Genomic DNA, 20,479 nt, shown 5'->3' on the forward strand with positions numbered 1-20,479 from the left:
GGAGGATAGAAGGGAGGGTCAGGACCTGGGCACAGACAAGAGAGTTCAGTGGAAGAGGCCTCACAACAGACCGCGCGGGGCAGGCAGGAGGAGCAGTTGCAGCACAACAGATCAGGGAGGGCAGAAGGGTGTGGCAGTAAAAGGGACCATGGAGGACAGGAGGAAGGGGATGGGGGCATGGCATGTGGACAGGCAGGGTGGAGGTGGAAGGGACAGGTTACAGTCATCTGACAATGCTAGGCAGATGGGAGGGGAGTGGCAGTTCAACAGAACACTCAGAGTAGATAGGAGCGACAGGTCCATGGAACATGGTGGACAAAAAGGATGGAGCAGGGGCATGCACAAAGACATCGGAGGGCAGGGGGAAGGAGAATAGGGGCCGCAAGCTAAGCACAGAGGCAAAGCAGAATGTCAATGATGGGCCATAGAATTGGGCAATGGAGGGCAGGAGGAGTGGACTGGTACATCATGCAAAATGGAGGGCAGTGGCAGCACATCAGACCATGCATGGCAGGAGGGAGGAGGCTAGTCCATGGATTCAGACAATACAGGATAGGGAGGAGGTGGATGGGGCAGCAAGCTAACTGTTCAGAGAAGGTGGGTATTAGGAATTTTATTGTTTTTAAAATGTGTGTCTGTGTGAAGTACTTAAAATATGAACAAGTATGCAGCATAATCTCACTTTTATTCAGGAAGAAGAGGAAGTTTGTGACTGTGACTCCGGGCTCACTTGGCAGAAACACCCCCTGACCCTCCACCCCCCATCGCAAAATGTAATGCCCGTGAAAAGGGTAGGTGGACGCAGTGTTATATAGAACATAGTCCTGAGAGCACGATTGAAAATGAAAACTAGATATAGTATATGGTATAAACTATGCACCAAAAAGTGTGATATAAGATGAACCGGGGCATGAAATATAATATGCAATACATTGTGCGCAATGACAGATTCATTGAAGAGCGCGAGATAGCACAGCCTCTAGCGCGTGCTATGCGATATGCGCCTTGGAGTGTAATATGCACAGGGCAGTGTGGTGTAACCTAACTAGTCTCTAAAGTTGTAATATAAAATATGTGCTGGGGAGTGTAACGTTGCATATGCACTGTGACAAAGATATGGATCCCAGATTGTAATATGTATGGCATAGCACTGTGCGTTATAACATAGGCATCGAGGAAGGCACGTTAGATGGGGCAATATAACCTGTGCGAAGGCAAGTGTGGCATGACATATTCACGGGGTGGTGTTACAGTGCACATGGGCTAGAGAGTGTCATAGCATACGCACTAGCTGGTGGAATACAACACAGAGGTGTGTGGCACTCGGCGGGCACTGGTGGGTGTAACACAGCATTGGGCTCAGCCAGGAGCATGCTGTGACTCTCAAGTGAGGTTTGTCTCCTTTCCAGAGAGTAAAATAAAATGTATTACACATCCAGCGGTGGATGTGTGTTTTATTAACCGTGAGGGGGGTTTGTTGCATAGTTTGGTTGACTTTTTGTCGAATCCTCTTTGAATGGCTTGGTGTGCGTGTGTATTAAATGTACCCGTCAATAGCTACCCATGTTTGTATAAATAAACAACAAGGGTGTCTACTTGGAGAGTACCCACAGGCGGGGGTGCCGGGATTAGGCACGGTAGGGCGTCAGACACGTCAGAGCTTCACTAGCGGTGTAAATACATTCCACGTGGATTCATTGTATGCATAGTCGCCTTTTTATGAATATCACGCAAATCGTCATGGTGATAGGTACATACGGTTTGTCCAGCATGTCCTAGGTGTTTCTATAAATATATATTTTCTTAAAATAATAAAAAACAAAGGCCAGCCCCGGGGGATGGGGTCCCCGGGCCATAAGTGGCCTGAGGAGGGGGGCAACGCAGCCCCCTCCTAAAGAATAAAAAAAAAGAAAAGGTCATGACCCTGGGGTTGGGGTCCCCGGGGCCGATTAAGGCCTTGGGAGGGCCAAATTTATTTTTTTCAACAACAAAAATTAGGGTGCAGGCCCTGGGGGATGGGGTCCCCAGGGCCAATAAATTAGAAAAAGAAGGGGGGCCACACAGCCCTCCTTCTTAAAAAAATAAAATAAATAAAAGACCGGCATCGCGCCGGAGGCCACGCCCCCTCCTTGCAGCACTCTGCAAACGCGCACCCTGGCCAGTTGTAAGTTGGGGAATTAATTCCCCTTCAATACTGAGGGTCCCTGAGGGCCAACTAGCCCAACAGGTATCTCCAGTATGCGCCAGGGAGCTGCGTTGCAGACAGGTGTTCTGAGGCCACGCCCCTTTTTACACCTCTATGCAACGCAGCTCTGTGGCGCTTACTGGAGGTACCTAGTGGGCTAGTTTGACCCTAGGGACCCTTAGGATTCAAGGGGACTTAATCTCTCAACTTAGAACGGCCACAGGGCGCGTTTACACAGTGGTGAAGGGAGGGGACGGGGCCTGAGGTGACGTGTGCAAACACACCCTGTGGCGCGTTTCAAGTTGGGGAAATAATTCCCTTTCAATCCTGAGGGACCCTGGGGGCCAACAAGCCCACCAGGTGCTTCCAGTAAGCGCCACTGCTCTGCATTGCAGAGAGGTGGTGCAGGCCGTGCCCCTTTTTACACCTCTCTGCAATGGCGCTTACTGGACGTACCTAGTGGGCTATTTTGCCCCTAGGGACCCTCAGGATTCAAGGGGACTTCATCTCCCAACTTAAAAAACAGCCACAGGGCGTGTTTACACAGTGGAGAAGGGAGGGGACGGGGCCTGAGGTGACGTCTGCAAACACGCCCTATGGCGCATTTTAAGTTGAGGAAATAATTCCCCTTCAATCTTGAGGGCCCCTGGGGGCTAACTAGCCCACCAGGTGCTTCCAGTAAGTGCCACTGAGCTGTGTTGCAGAGAGGTGGTGCAGGCCGTGCCACTTTTTACACCTCTCTGCAACGCAGCTCTGTGGCGCTTACTGGAGGTACCTAGTGGGCTAGTTGGACCCTAGGGACCCTCAGGATTCAAAAGGACTTAATCTCCCAACTTAAAACGGCCACAGGGCATGTTTACACAGTGGGGAAGGGAGGGGACAGGGCCTGAGGCGACGTGTGCAAACACGCCCTGTGGCGCGTTTTAAGAGGTAGTTTTAATCCCCTGCCCTATTATATACTAGGGGCTCACAGAGGAGGTGGACCCCAACGCATAGTGTTCCCTAGTGTATGTAGGTGTTTTCACTGTATTCTGAGTGACTTTTAACATAGCAGTGGCTCTAGGTCTGGTTAGTCAGACTCAGTTACCACCAGTATCCGTCTGAAAAAGTTGAGGGTACAGGATGATTTTGCAACAAGGCTTCTTTCTGCTCTTCTGTTTGTTCTTACTGCACGTTATCCTTCTTCCTACACTTTTCTCCGTCTTTGAGGACTTCTGTTGCTTCTTTCTGCATTTCTTTTTTTCCTTTCTGTGCGTTTTTTCTTCTTTCTTCACATGTCCTATCTCTGTAGGCATAGTTAGAAATTAGCATTTAAAAACCCTTTGAAATTCACTGAAAAAACCATAGGTTTCAGGCACGTTATAGTTAGGAATTAGCATTTAAAAAACCTTAGAAATTCACTGAAAAAACCATATGTTACAGGGGCGTTATAGTTAGCTGGACTTTTCACTCGTACAAAACCATTGAAATTCCCCTGTTATAGTTAGTTCAGCTAACTATAACTCACACGCCCGCAATGCACTGCTGATGACGTCACATATTACATCACTCATGACATGGTCAGTGACATCACTCATGACATCACTGATGACATCTCAAATTATATCACTGATGACATCACTGATGACATCATCCTTGTGATAGAGTGGCAGACCCCTAATATAAACTTTGATACACACATTCAAAAATAGAAACTAAAATTTTCAAAGCAATGGACATACCAATACCAGTTACAACAACCTATTCAGTAATTCTAAGATCCACATACACATCCACTCATTCACCAACAGTCCTATACAGTCACTCATACATATACTCACCCATCATATGTACTCATACACCTATACATCCTGTTACACAACGCCACTCATCCATAGAGTTACTCACACACATAGTCACTCATGCTAATAAAGAATCAAACATCCATTTACTTGCATATACAGTTATACACACACCACCACACTTACTTCTACAGAAACGTACACATACTTAGTCTTTTAAACAATCACTTATAGAAGCACATACTTATTCATACAGGAACTCTTTCAATCTCTCACTCTCACATATACTCACTTATATATACCAATAGTTACATATACTAGTTTAAAACATATGTAGTTACTCATAAAGACACTATTGAGACAGTCATTCACTCACTAACACACCCATGCACACACTCATCCACCCATACAGTCCTGCACACATGCTGTCTTCAACACATACTAACAGTGAGTCACTCATTCATGCACCTATGCACTACGTAATACCCCCCACCGAACCATACAGACACTCATACTGATACTCAAAAAACCAACTAATAACCTATATAGACACTCATGTAGCTACTCTCATGTGTAACCCATGCAGTCACTTATACACAAAGTGAGAGACTGATACAGATATTTACATATTTAAACATTACTCACTAAGCCATGTATTCACTAAGATACACTTAATCAGTCAGTTATACAATCAATTTTTCAAAAACAAATCATCCATTTAGACACTTATATACCCATTATATACCCATTTATTCTTCCATCGACCTTGAGATATACATATATAAAACATATGTAATTTTCAAAAAAACACACATTCACTGGATGATGTCATCAGTGATGTCATCATTGATGTCATTTGAGATGTCATCAGTGATGTCCTGAGTGATGTCACTGACCATGTCATGAGTGGTGTAATATGTGACGTCATCAGCAGTGCATTGCGGCGCGCGAGTTATAGTTAGCTGAACTAACTATAATGGGGGAATTTCAATGGTTTTGTACGAGTGAAAAGTCCAGCTAACTATAACGCCCCTGTAACCTATGGTTTTTTCAGTGAATTTCTAAGGTTTTTTTTTTATGCTAATTCCTAACTATAACGTGCCTGAAACCTATGGTTTTTTCAGTGAATATATATATATATATATTCATATATGTATTTATTAAAAATATATATATATATAAAATAAGAGAAAAATCGCCTAGAGGAGGTGACAGGGAGAAACAACTGAGAAACATGGGATGTAGATACATCTTAAAGATAGGGACAAAAGCATCAATGGGTTTGAATTCTGATGAAGAAAAATATACACACCTGTAAAGTCTGGCAATATGGCATCAACCATGAAAGCCTAATCTAGTTTTTGCATACTATGAGCATTCAATATTTGAATTTTGTAAGATTTTATCAACTCTTTTCTGAGTAAACTTACTATGTTTTCTTAAATTTTACAGGTATTGCGATAATGAAAATTGCTGTGAACTTGAGGAAAGCAGGAGAGCTAAGATTTATTTTTATTATCACTGTCAATTTCATGCCTAATGGGGCGGAACTTTGCTTTTCTTTTTGTTTTACATTTTTTATTTTAATTCTGCCTTTGCCATCACTTTTGTTTTCATTTGATTTTCTTTGAAAATAGAACAGCGGTATAATACTGTTTTCCCTGGCAATCATAGCATGCCTTAGGAGATTGCTGCACGAATGTATGTGCAGCCGAGGCCCACTTGGGCACCAAACATTGGAACAGAATTAATTCAAATCCAAATAGTCCAAATGTCAAATATCAATTCATTATTGTAAAGCAATTTTCAAATCAGTATATCTTACTATTGTAAATAAGGTATATTCAATGTATAAATGCAAACCCCATCATGGCCGCCATTATTGCATACATTTGGGTCTCCATTTTTTGTGTCGCAAAACATATTGAAAAAAGGACATGCTCCATTAGCCAGGCATCGTGACAAAGGCTTTGTAAGCCGAAACGTGTTTGACATCAAGTGCGATTTATGTTCTGCCTAGCTGATTAAAACCAAAGCAACTCTACCTGGAGTGCCGTTTTATGATTTACTGTTGCGGAAGTTTTAAGTTGTTCAAATGCCAGGGTCGCGGGCGTTCGATGAGCAGCCTCGGGGTTCTGGCTGCGTGCCATCTGTACACGCAGAACAATGCATACATCTATATATATATATATATATCAACTTTCACCTCTTCAGAGAAAAAAACGGGACACTTTCAGCGTCGGTGCATTTACGGGTCCGAAGCAGCCCAATTATTTACATTATTTTCACTGAGTACCAAAGTACTATTGCACTCTTGAAACAGGAACTCGCCTTGGTCACGGCGAGTTTCGCCGAAACACGTTGGGTAATTATCTGGCTGATGCTCTATACTATGAGATAAATACGATCTTTCATTGACGGATGGACTCATAAGCGGTTATTGTTTCCTGACGAGAGTGCAATAGTACTTTGGTACTCAGTGAAAATAATATATATATATATATATATATATATATATATATATATATATATATATATATATATATATATATATATATATAGAGAGAGAGAGAGAGATCCACAATTCTTCAAGCTTATAAAAGAATACCTGTGCGCTACCGATACCCTGTGCGAGGACCGCCCTACATTGACAGCCTCTTTACATTATCGGGATTGGTATTGATATATATATATATATATATATATAAATTTCACAGTCCGGAAAACATGCGAAGATCGCATTAATCAGGAACAGACCACTCCGTGACAAAAAAGAAAGTGCTTTTATTCCTTGGATGACAGCAACATGACGCGTTTCGACCGGAAAAATATACTGCTCCAAGTTGCCCTTTAAGCGAAGCGCACTCTGGATGCAATTCATCTCCTCAGGCCTCAACACACAGTGGGATGTAGCCGATGCGTTTCGGATAGTATTCCTTATTCATAATCTGGTTTACCAAGTACACAGCGTTTTTTGCCGGAGAGTCGGAGGACCGTTCGAGATTCAACGTACATGCAGTAAGTGTACTGGGTATATCATAGCAGGTGGGGAGGTGCCATATGTGCTATCTTGACTGTTGAAGACAGATATTATCAACGTCCATTCATCATATCCAGCGGTACGATATATCCGATAATTGCCATGTCCGAAGACGCGTTACGCGAACGTGAAAAAGCAGCTGAAGAAGTTTTCACTAATTTACCTCAAATCCCCCTCAAAACCAATCCTAACTCCAGTAAAGACTCCAATCAAAGTGGCAATGACGTAAAAACTTTATTGAGAGCACTAGAAAAAAACAGCAAAAGTGAACTGACAAAATGGTGGGAAATTAAATCATTGGAGAAATATCATGAAGCGGGTAGGATACCGCGCGGGTTACGAATCATGTTAGCCCCCAGTTTTGACAGTCCGAACCCGCTTCTGTTAAAAGAATGGGCAGAGAGCAATTTAGAGGCGTCTATGCGTCTGGTATGTTTATTGATCAAATATGCCCGCATTGATCGTGACGTAAATCTCAAAGAAATAGAACGCTTAAATTCTGAGCTAACGAAAGTCCGCAACACATCTACCAATGACACCATCGACAAAGGCATTGACGAAATGAAAACTCGCCTTCTCAAACAAGAAACCATCATTAAAAACAGAAAGGCTTTCAAATTTGCGCGCGATAAAAGAGACTATGAACTCGGACAAGTGTTCACATTCGCGCGCAAATACGATTATTTGAGAAAATCCAGAAACAGTCGCAAAGAATCCAGTGACAATGCATCACAAGCCACAACATCCAATGCGAATGCCTCCACGTCTGACCTCAGTTCCCTCGTGAGTGATTCGGACTCAAACTTCAGTGGAGATTCCCCCAACACCAACAAAGAAGATTTGGGTCATTTGACTTATGCTGAGGAAATTGATTTTTTAGCCGAGGACCGCAAAAAATCATTGAGATCTCGGAACACCACGGCGCAACCACACAGACAAGAAACCAGCGCAGAAGAGAGAGGCGCAAATGCGCCAAGAGGCAGAGGAAGGGGGCAGCAGAGAAAGAGATGGCAACAGCGCTAACATCAGCGGACCGCACCGTCATTAATTTAACGGATGTGGAGCTCAGCAATGCAGAAAAACAACTGCTAGCGCTTGGTCTCAGTTTCTGTCCAGAAAGCAACTTCAATTACAGCTCTACAAGAATCGATGTTTTCAAATTTATACGTAAACTCAAACTTACCAAGTATTATACCATCAAAAAACAAGTCAACACCAACGATGCCAGCAATGAAACCACCAAAAAAAGTAAAGAAAAAGCTAATAATGTTTCAGTCACTAAGCAAAAAACTACCAAAGAAACTACAAAAAAAACTACAAGCGCTCCCGAACCATTGCAAAGCCAAGAGCCATTTAGCCAAGCTACCAACCAATGCAAGAACCTCGTAGCCGGTGATCTATTATTGTTGAAAACTTTCCATTCACTGAGTGACAACAATGATAACCTCGACAGTCACAGTATCAATACACAGGAACTGACGGACATAGAAGGTATCAACATCTCCCTTCCTGGTCTCAGTCCCTTCAAACCCACCTCCACTTTTGTTCCTGTTATGCCCCGCGACGCGGTAGATATTTTTCACGACAGGATTGTTGAAGAATTAAAGAAAATCCACACAACTAGAAACAAGCAAAATCAGAAGGGATTTTACTCTAAACATCAATCACGTGCCTATTTCCAACTAATGAAAAAACTCAGCACTAATCATGAAGTCATCATCAATAACAGCGATAAAGGTGGAAATATAGTACTGTGGGGCAAAAAGGAATACAAATCTGAAGCCTATCGACATCTTAACGATGAGGATTGTTACCGCAGAACCAATACAACAGAGTTCAATAAAATCAGCAAAAACTATAAAGACGACCTCACGATGTGGAGAAGAGACAATCTGATCAGCAAGGACGAATTCAATTTCCTTCATAACCCGTTTCCGGTTCTTTCAACCATGTATTTCATACCTAAAGTCCACAAAGGTATCAATCCGGTACAAGGCAGACCAATCATTTCTGCCAAGAAAAGCATTTTTGAAAACACTTCCCGTTACATTGATTATTATTTACAGGACTTTGTTACTCAACTACCAACATATCTACGCGATAGCAAAGATTTTTTGTGCAAACTCAACAATGAGAGTTGGTCCTCAGAATACTGTTTCATAACATTGGACATTTCTTCACTCTACACTAGTATCCGGCACACCGATGGTATTCAAGCTGTTGAATTTTTTCTCAGCAAAAGACCCATTGAACTTTATTCCCACAATAAGATGTTGATTTCTATGATCCGTTGGTGTTTGTTTAACAACATTTTCTCTTTTGATGGTATTTTGTTTCAACAATTGCAGGGAGTTGCGATGGGGGCATGCTTCTCCCCCAGCTACGCGTGTTTACACGTGGGCTGGTGGGAGGAGCATGTCCTACAGCAAGAACACAGGTCCGTGTGGAACAAACATGTCATTAGGTGGTGGCGTTATATCGATGACATTTTTGTCATTTGGCATGGTACACACGATGAGGCTGAGGATTTTGTTAACATAATCAACTTGAACACCATCAATCTACAATTCACAGCCAACATAGACAATTCAGTCTGCAACTTTCTAGACATCAAAGTGTACATTGAGAACGATCACATAGAAACATGTTTGTATCGTAAACCATCAGCAGGTAACAGCATTTTACATGCCAAAAGTTTCCATCCGGCCCACACCATCACTAGTCTCCCATACGGCGAATATCTCCGTATTCACCGAGCATGCAGCGACCCCAATGAGTTGAACCGACATCAACATGAGGCTACACAGAGGTTCTTAGAGAGAGGATATAATCCCCACAAACTCAAATCAGCCAGAGACAAGGCTAACAGCACAGACAGATTATCATTACTCAGCAACACATCGCATACATCCAACACATCCTCAGCAAATCCTACAGACGATTCCCAGTGCAATCAAGTGACATGCAGGCTCATCACCACATACAGCAGACAGGCTAAACAAATCAAGTCCATTATTAACAAACAATGGCCTATTGTTTTGACAGATTCCACGCTCAAACAAGTACTCCCGATGAGGCCTACCATTACTTTCCGGAAGGCATATTCTATGCACAACGACTTAGTGAGATCTAGTCCTGAAGTAACATCCAAAGCCAGTTGGTTATCTCCCAAGTCTGGATTTTACAGGTGCAGTTCCTGCCGCGCTTGCAAATTTGGAATAAATACAAACAGCTACACCTCGGCTTTTTCGTCGGAAAGTATTCCCATCAAAGGGCACTACTCCTGTAGAACGGAGTATGCCGTCTACATGTTACAATGCACTTGCGGACTGAAATATATCGGCAGCACCAAGTTACCGGTGCATGCTCGCATTCTCCAACATTTGCGAGCAATTGTCAATTCAGACCCCGCATATCCAGTGGCCAGACACTTTAAAATGACACATGCCAACAATCTCAATTGTCTACAATATTGCGTTCTAGACTCCGTACCCATTCTAAAAAGAGGAGGTAATCGTGAAAAGCAATTGCGACAATTGGAGTCTCGCTACATCATCGAGCTTGACACCAAAAGCCCCCATGGTCTCAATATTGGGGAGGACATGCACCATTTTCTGTAAGCTATGCCTGGCCAATCCATGAGATTCGGGCACCAGTTAGTTTTTGGGCTATCCCATCCCAGCTGTTCAATCCAGGTCCCAGAGTGTCAATTACTGTTAACTACTGATGCATTCCTTTTACATGCCCATGGTGAATCCGTCACTACCATACATGCCAATAACCTCCGACGATGTGTTTGGGTATTAATCTATGACCATACAATCCTCTACTTTGACAATGTCTAATCATTTAAATAGTTGTGCACTTCCATTTGGAGTTCCAATTGATCCACACAACATACAGGGTTGTTTTTTAAGGGGGATCCCTTTTGTCAGCATCAGGTATTCTTACCTTCTATGTTAACACAGTGCCCGTTAATCCCTCTCCACTTTGGAGTCTGAGATTTTTCGGCTGTACTGAACCCAATTTTTTAACCACTAGCACTTTACACTTTATTACATTGGCACTTTAGCACTGAGCACTGGTTATTACTTTAGCATACTAACTGTGGCACTTTTGTGCACATACCTTAAAATTTGGATTTGACCACTTATATGAAAGGTTCCAAGGATGTTATCTTTGATGACCATCTTCAGTTTATCAGCATACCTACTCTCAAATACCATATGATTATTTAACCTGTGGAGTTACAAGACCTGTTTACATTTGAGTATTTGTACTCAGTTACAACAACTGCCAATTATATACAACAAATAGCATTGAATTGTTATGTATATTTCATGCATTTTTTTAAGTTTGGTAGTTTTTCAGGTCAACAGACTAACTGCCTATAAAAATAACTCCTTTTCCTGACAGATTGAATCTTTGCGTACAGCTGACAGTGCTAATCATATATATGGTCCACACAGATAACGTGTCAGCAGAAACTCATTCATATTTTTTTGACAGTGTTTAAGTTCAAATTTACTACGTTGCAGAAGTATTTGTTGTGACCTTTTTAATCAATGTGACATCGTGTCGTCAATTCAATGAATTTACACGCAATAGTGTTTTTTCTATTTCCTTAGTTATGCTTTCAGATTGTTCACAGGTGCTAGTGGGTGATTTCACTTTAAATGTACTGTGATGCACGTAACGCGGTCATGTGAGCAAGGGCCGAGTGGCTCGAAACGCGTCATGGACTAGGCACGCAACTTTTTGAATAAACACCATTTTTTGAGCACTGGCGATTGAAGTTGTCCGTTCCTTTCGTTGTGCGAGACTGCACATCAGGGAAGTTTCTTTGATATATATATATATATATATATATATATATATATATATATATAGAGAGAGAGAGATCCACAATTCTTCAAGCTTATAAAAGAATACCTGTGCGCTACCGATACCCTGTGCGAGGACCGCCCTACATTGACAGCCTCTTTACATTATCGGGATTGGTATTGATATATATATATATATATAAATTCCACAGTCCGGAAAACATGCGAAGATCGCATTAATCAGGAACAGACCACTCCGTGACAAAAAAGAAAGTGCTTTTATTCCTTGGATGACAGCAACATGACGCGTTTCGACCGGAAAAATATACTGCTCCAAGTTGCCCTTTAAGCGAAGCGCACTCTGGATGCAATTCATCTCCTCAGGCCTCAACACACAGTGGGATGTAGCCGATGCGTTTCGGATAGTATTCCTTATTCATAATCTGGTTTACCAAGTACACAGCGTTTTTTGCCGCACCTTAATACTATTCTCTGCCTTCTGATAGGCTGATAGGCTTGCTTCAATGAGCTTTCTCCAAGGTCTCATGCGAGTAGTGGTGCAGTTAATTCTATCCAAATGGGTGCTGTGTGCATAGGCTCCCCAAATCAAATCCTCAAATGGGCCCCATCGTGTGATGGGTCTCTATTGCTGGGTATTGCTTCTACCAAGGTGCCTGACGTGATTTCAAGCCACTCGACCTGCCGTTATGGTGTGGTGGTGCGCATTCCATGGCTGGGCTGCCGTGTAAACATGATGCTCCCAATTGCTCACAAGCGTCGCGCACTCTGGATGCGATAAATCCCGCTTCCCCCAAGGAGGCAGACGTGATTTCAAGCCTCATGGCCCGCTGTTCATTTGCAGTGTTGCTCTGGCCACGGCTGGGCTACCGTGAAAACATAGTGCTCCAAGTTGCCCATTAAGCAAAGTGCACTCTGGATGCAATTAATCTCCTCAGGCCTCAACACACAGTGGGATGTAGCCGATGCGTTTCGGATAGTTTTCCTTCTTCCTAGGCTGGTTTACCAAGTACACAGCGTTTCTTGCCGCACCTTAATACCATTCTCTGCCTTCTGATAGGCTGATAGGCTTGCTCCAATGAGCTTTCTCCAAGGTCTTATGGGAGTTGTAGTGCAGTTAATTCTACCCAAATGGATGCTGTGTGCATAGGGTCCCCAAATCAAACCCTCAAACGGTCGCCAGTAGGTAGTTATAGTTACAGCCTAGGTTCCATAGGAAAAGCATTTTTTGATTTGCTAATAACTTTGGTGTAGTTTGATGAATCTTTTCAAAGTTCTCTCAAAAAAAGTCTATCCAGGTCAGCTCCTATACTGAAAGTTTGGGGGTGATTTGTGAAGCGGGGGCTGAGAAAAAAGGGGGGTCCTAAAATGCGTGTTGCCTATGTTAATTTCCATAGGAAATTTTGCGACGAGCTACAGCCCGAACTGCAGAATGGAATTACCCCAAATTTGGCAAAAAGGTAGTGCTTGGATCAGAAAGCGACCTTTTTTTCAAATGGTGTAAATCCGTTCAGTAGTTGCTGAGAAATTAGAAAAATAAAAGTTTCTATATCCAGGCGGAGCCTAAGTCCTGAGCACGAGCTTCACTATGAACGGCTGCCAACTCTCCAAACCAGGAAGTGTTGGCAGTCATCTTGTGACTCGGCAGAAGTGAGTCACCAGAAAACAGAGAAACAAAATATAAAACAGGAGAATGGGGCAGGGTAGAAACACCTTGAACCCCTAAGCCTGTTCAGGGGGTCCCAGAAGGACCCTCAGGGCCAAATAAAGCCGTTTTAAAAAATATATATATATCGGCGCAATTCGCGCTGGGGTCGCGGGTCCCTGCGTTTTATTTTAATGGGACCGCGGGGTGGGCTAGGTCCCTGGGGCATTTCTTAAAAAATGATAGTGGGGGCTCACTGGGGCTGCGGGGGCCTGCTGGGGTCCCAGCAGACCCAGGGCTTCACTCATGTTGGGAGGGGGGTTGTGCGGCCCCCCTCCTGCAGCCCTCCATGTGCTTATAACTTTGGCGCCATTTGACGAATCTTTACTAAATTTTCCAGAAAGTTTCTCTTTTTTGATCAGCTCGTATCTTGAAAGCTTTGGGGTGTATTGAGGACGTACAAGATTGGTTGTTGATTGAAAGCAAGTTTATTGCGAGATATTTGCACCCATGACCGGAGCCATCCAGCTGCGAAGACATATTACAGGGTAATTGGTCAAGGGGGGGCTGAGAAAAAAGGGGGGTACAAAAAAGTGTTTTCTCAATGCATTTTCCATAGGAAACTTTAGACAAGACTACAAAACAAACTGCTGAACGGAATTATACCAAATTTGGCAGGGAGAAAGGTCTTGGTCCAGAAAGCGCGCTTTTGTTAAAATGGTGTAAATCCTTTCAGTAGTTTTTGAGATATTAAAGGAAAAAAAGATGTATATATCTGGACGGTGCCTAACTCCCGAGCTTGCCTCTGATTGGCTGCTAACACTTCAAACCAGGAAGTGTTAGCAGCCATCTTGTGCCTCGCTTCGAGTGAAAATATAAAAGAAAGGTCCCGGGGGCAATTTAATACACCGGAGCTCTGTCTGTGCGAGATACCCCTTTCATGCTGCGTCTCCCAACAGCAGCAGGTAACGCACCCTTTTCCCCCATCAACAGCATACCTCCAACAACATTCCTGGGCCCGCAAGTCTCCCTCTGCGAACCACTTGTCGGCTCACAGCTCTTCGGGTGCGAGTTCTCAGGCCCACAGTTGTATCTTTGAAGCCAAAACTGGAAATATACCGCAGGTCTCTCTCTGTGAGATACGCTTTTCACGCTCCCTCTCCCCACATCACTGTTCTGCAGCTATCCCTATGGAAGCCAATGGCCCGCACCTTTCCCTATAGTAGTCGGCCTGCAGGTGTTCCTCTGCGAGCTGGCCCGTAGGTCTCCCTCTGCTAACTGACGGGCCGCGGTTCTCCCTCTATGAGCCTGCCAGTCGGCTCGCAGTTCTTCATCTACGAGCCAGCCCGCTGGCTTGTAAGTTTCTGAGAACAGATGAAATGGAGGCAACGATCATGCAGGTCGGACACCCAACACTGCTCCGACATCCCCCAGCAGGAGATCCTTGTGCGCCATCCCCCCTCACCCCCACCCCCCACAAACAAATGTGACAGTCACGTTAGGGAATCTGGAACGTAAAAAATTGGGTAATGTTGTTAAATTATTAATAAGAAGATGCTTGTGAGGTTGGACAAATAAGAATCTTAGTCATGTATGGATTTACATATAAAACATTTTATTAAAACAAAACAACAACAAATAAAACTATGTATAGCCATGTCGTGTCATCGCTGCACCATTTGTGAATCACAGTCTGCAAGACAAATAGAAAGATAAGATGGTGTGTCATGCGTCCAGCAAAGGAGAAAGAGCAAAAGAGTGAGGGAGAGAGAGGGAAACAAAGAAAGAGTGAGAGAGAGAGAGAGGAAGACAAAGAAAGAAAGAGTGAGAGAGAGAGAAAGAGAGAAAGAGAGAAAGAGTGAGATACAAGGAAGAGAGAAAGAGGGAAACAGTGTGAGAGAGAGGAAGAGAGAGAGAGAGAAAGAGTGAGAGAGAGGAAGAGAGAGAGAGAGGAAGAGAGACAGAAAGAGTGAGAGAGAGGAGAGAAAGAGTGAGAGAGAGGAAGACAGAGAAAGAGTGTGAGAGAGAGTAAGACAGAGAAAGAGAGAAAGAGTGAGAGAGAGAAAGAGAGAAAGAGTAAGATACAAGGAAAAGAGAGAGAGAAACAGTGTGAGAGAGAGGAAGAGAGAGAGAGAAAAAGTGAGAGAGAGGAAAAGAGAAAGAAAGAGTGAGAGAGAGGAAGAGACAGAGAAAGAAAGTGTGAGAGAAAGTAAGAGATGAAGAGGGAGTGTTGAGACTGGAGAAAATCTTTGCAGCTCACCTTTGTGCCACCGGTGTGTCTCCAACCACAGTGCACCCTCAAGTTTAATCATCTGAAAGATAGTATAGAATTAGTAATTGCAGAGTACATACAACTGCACACGCCTAATTCTCTGTTTCGGCAATGCGCACTCAGGCTGCTGCAGCCCATCCACTCCCACTGCTCGGAGGTGTCTGTGCACTCTTGTGCGCCCAGGCTGCTGCACACTATCCACTCCCACTGCCCAGAGGTGACTGCCCGCTGCTGCGGAAAGAAGCCTCTCTGTTCACATTCTGCCAATGGCATGTGTGTAAGAGGGTGCACCACGTGCCAAAGCAACTTTCTCAGGCGTTGTCAGGATGGCCACACATCATCGCAGGTTCTACACGCGTTCAGCTGTGGTGGTGTTGGGGGGACGTCGATTTGTGAATCACAGCCTGTTAGATAAAAAGCAAGATAAGATTGTGCATCATGCGGCCATCAAAGGAGAGAGAAAGAGAGAGAGAGAAAGAAAGAGTGAGAGGAAGACAGAGAAAAAGAGAAACAGTGGGAGTTAGAGGAAGAGAGAGAGAACAAGAAAGAAAGAGTGAGAGGAAGACAGAGAGAAAGAGTGAATGAGACGAAGAGAGAGAGAAACAGTGAGAGAGAGGAAGAGAGAGAGAGAAAGAAAGAGAGAGGAAGAGAGAGAGAAACAGTGAGAGAGAGGAAGAGAGAAAGAGTGATAGAAAGGAAGAGAGAAAGAGTGAGAGTGAGGAAGAGAGAGAGAAAGAGTGAGAGAGAGGAAGACAGAGAAAGAGAGAAAGAGTGAAATACAAGGAAGAGAGAAAGAGAGAAACAGTGCAATAGAGGAAGAGAGAGAGAAACAGTTTGAGAGAGAGGAAGAGAGAGAGAGAAAGAGTGAGAGAGAGAAAGAGAGAAAAAGAAAGAATGAGAGAGAGAGGAAGAGACAGAGAAAGAGAGAAAGAGTGTGTGAGAGAGAAAGGAAGAGATAGAGACTGAGAGAGAGAGAAAGAGTGTGAGTGATAGAAAGGAAGAGATGGAGAGGGAGCGTGAGTGTTGACACTGTGGAGAAAATCCTCACAGCTCACCTTTCTGCCACCGGTGTGTCTCCAACCACGTGCCGGGATATAGGGCAGCCCTCAAGCTTAGTCATCTGAAACATAGTATGGAATCAGTAATGGATGAGTACATACAACTGCACACGCCTAAATCGCTGTACAGCCTTTGTGTATCCAGGCTAGCGTACACCATCCACTTTCACTGCCCAGAGGTGTCTACCCGCTACTGTACACCCAGGCTGCTGCACCCCATCCACTCCCACTGTCCATAGGTGTTTGCCCACCCTGCGCACCCAGGGTGCTGCACCCCTTCCACTCCCACTGCCCAGAGGTGTATGACAGCCGCTGTGCACCCAGGCTGCTGCACCCCATGCACTCCCACTGCCCAGAGGTGACTGCCTGCCACTGCTCACCCAGGCTGCTGCACCCCATCCACTCCCACTGCCCGGAGGTGCCTGCCCGCTGCTGCGCAAACAAGCCTCTCTGCTCACCTTCCGCCACCGGCGTGTGTTGAAGAGGGTCCACCACATGCCGAAGCAACCTCCTCACCCATTTTGTACATGCGGCAAAGCCGAACTCACAATTCAGGTTGAGTGTTGACTGCAGGATGGCCACGCATCATCGCAGGCCTGCTAGACAAAAAACAAGATAAGATTGTGCGTCATGCGTCCATCAAAGGAGAGAGAAAGAGAGATAGCGAGAGAAAGAAAGAGTGAGAGGAAGACAGAGAGAAAAAGAACGAAAGAGTGAGAGGAATACAGAGAGAAAGAGTGAGAGGAAGAGATAGAGAAAAAGAAAGAAAGAATGAGAGGAAGACAGAGAGAAAGAGTGAGAGAGATGAAGAGAGAGAGAAACAGTGAGAGAGAGGAAGAGAGAGACAGAAAGAGTGTGAGAAAGAGGAAGAGAGAGAGAAAGAGAGAAACAGTGTGAGAGGAAGAGAGAGAGAAAGAGTGTGAATGAGAGAAAGGAAGAGATGAAGAGGGACAGTGAGTGCCCATACTGTGGACAAAACCCTCACAGCTCACCTTTACGCCACCGCTGTGTCTCCGACCACGTGTCGGGACCTAGTGGAATCCTCAAGTTCCCACATCTGAAACATAGTACCGAATTAGTGATAGCAGAGTATATACGACTGCGTGCACCTAAATCGCCGTGCTGCCTTTGTGCATCTAGGCTGCTGCACCCCATCCACTCCCGCCGCCCAGACGTATTTGCCCACCGCTGCGCACCCAGGCCTCACTGCTCACCTTTTCGCGGACAGGGCACCCTCCACATCATGCAGCCGCACTCCACAAGCCTACAAGTCTTACATTTGGTGCTGCGTCTTGATTTTTCCATGGCAGAGGACATACTAGTGCACCTATCATCATTGCAGGTTGCACACCCGCTCAGTCTTTGCAGTGCCACTAACTCAGTGACCAGTGCGGCCACGCACGTGGCAGTAGGCCCCCCTGTTCGATGGCTCAGGCCTACATGAGGTGTCTGGACCACCGGGACAGACCATCACAGTGCATGCGGTGGGAGTATTTCTGAAATGGCGTAGAGCATGTGCGCCCAATCTTTTTTATTGGTAGGGCCACGTGTCCTGTAACGCCTATACTGGATGGGTGTGGTGTGGGTGTATACCAGCCGTGAGGGAGTGGCTGTGGCATACTGACAACTAGACCTGTGACCAGCAGATCACTACAATGAAAATCTGGGCCATGTAGCGTTGTTGTCCTTCCCTGTAAGTGTAAGCAGAGTGGGCTGGCCTGCCATATGCAAGTCCTGCATGAGGCTGTGAAGAATGACTCCGGAGTTATGGGCGTGGCTCCATCGTGAGCTGTATGAGGAATCAACTGATGACATGCGGGTGTTCTTGTTGTAGTGCTGCCGTCACCCGGGTCGCAAGCATCATTATGTCACTCTGTGAGCCAAGTCCCACAACATGGCCAACATGGAAGGTACGGGGAATCACTGACCCTACATTGATCCATAGTTCCACACAATAAAAATGGTGGACATGACACATCTGTGTGGATGTGAATGTTTTTTGCACATTCAGTGGAGTATTGCAGCTGTAGCAATACAGGGCCATGCAAAGTCCAAATTTCAGTTTTTGGGACATGGACGGCAGCCAATTAGAGACAAGCTCGTTGTCGGAGTTAGGCTGTGCCAACATATGTACTTATACAATCACTCCGCCAATCCCCACGCACTTATAAATTCTCTATACACTCTCCTCGCAGTACTCTAATCATCCAGTCTCTACGTATGTACTTGTAAAATGACCGAGACAACGTTACATAACCAAAGATTTCTCCCACTGTCAAAGGTAAGTTGGTTGCATACGCTGTCCAGAGCACAATGTAATGTGGTAGGTCCCAGGGGCAGCATGTTGCATACATAATGGACACACGGACACAGATAGATAGTGGACTGGGTACGGGCACGTGCACTCGACTCCTTTTTATTACCAGGGTCCACAAGTCCAGTGACGTCTGTGCTGGGTGGGGTGAGTGTAAGCCAGTCCTCCGGGAATGGTTGGTGCTGGCAACAAGTACAACAGTAATCATTGGATCAGACACAGAGATTCAATCATAAAGGGTGAATGATTTGTGCTGCACTAAGGCAGGGGCACCAGATGTGAAATTATACACAAAATATTGTATCATAAAGGGTCCATGAGATGCGTGGGCCTGGAGGGCCGCATTGGGAGCAATGTCTATTGCCTACTGGACTGCATCATCTGCAATTGTGACTCAAAGTGAATTGTGAGCCTTGCTATCCGCAATGTAGATGGAAGGCAGTAGTCAACACAGACATCGAGGAATGCTTTTTGTCACTTCCTTTTGACAAAATCCGAGGACATCGAGTACTATTCTGTCTGCAATTAATAAATCATGTCTCAATGTAAATTGTGAGCTCTGCTGACCACAGTATAGGTAACAAAAGATGAAATATGTATGTTGAAATGTGTAGGTTTCGGGGACGTTATAGTTCGTTGCCTTCTGGACTCTGCAATTAATGAATCAAGACTGAATTCGAACTTTGAGCTCTACTGGCCGCAGTGTAGACTGCCATTCAGTGTTCCTTTGAACTTGCAAGATGAATTTGGTGATTGCACTAAAGCTATAATTGATATCAAAAAAGTTCTTGAAGCAAGGATACTAAAAGGATATTGTGTAGGTTTCAGGGACGTTGTAGTTAGTTGCCTACTGGACTCTGTAATTAATTAATCAAGACTCAATTTTAATTGTGAGCCTTGCTGACCGCAGTGTAGGCCAGAGGCAGCGGTCAGCAAGGGCCCACAGCCACGTGGCGTTGAGTTGAGTTGCACAGTTAGTGGCATCAAAAGCATTCAGCGTGTGCGGAGCTTGCGATGATGCGTGGTCCGAGCGGGCCGCACTGGTATCAATGTCTTTTTTCTAATGAATTCTGCCTTAATAAGGCGATGTGGCGATGACTTGTGGTGCAGTGAGATAGTGGCACCTAAAGCACTCAGCGTGTGCGCACCCTGCGATGATGGGTGGTCCAGGCAGGCCGCACTGGTACCAATGTCTTTTGTCTAATGAATTCTGTCTCAGTAAGGCCACATAGCGGTGACTTGTGGTGCACTGAGTTAGTGGCACCCGAAGCACTCGGCGTGTGTGCACCCTGCAATGATGCGTGGTCTTGGCGGGCCGCACTGGTAGCAATGTCTTGTGTCTA

Source organism: Triturus cristatus, chromosome 10 (genome assembly GCF_964204655.1).
Source record: "Triturus cristatus chromosome 10, aTriCri1.1, whole genome shotgun sequence".
NCBI lineage: Eukaryota > Metazoa > Chordata > Amphibia > Caudata > Salamandridae > Triturus > Triturus cristatus.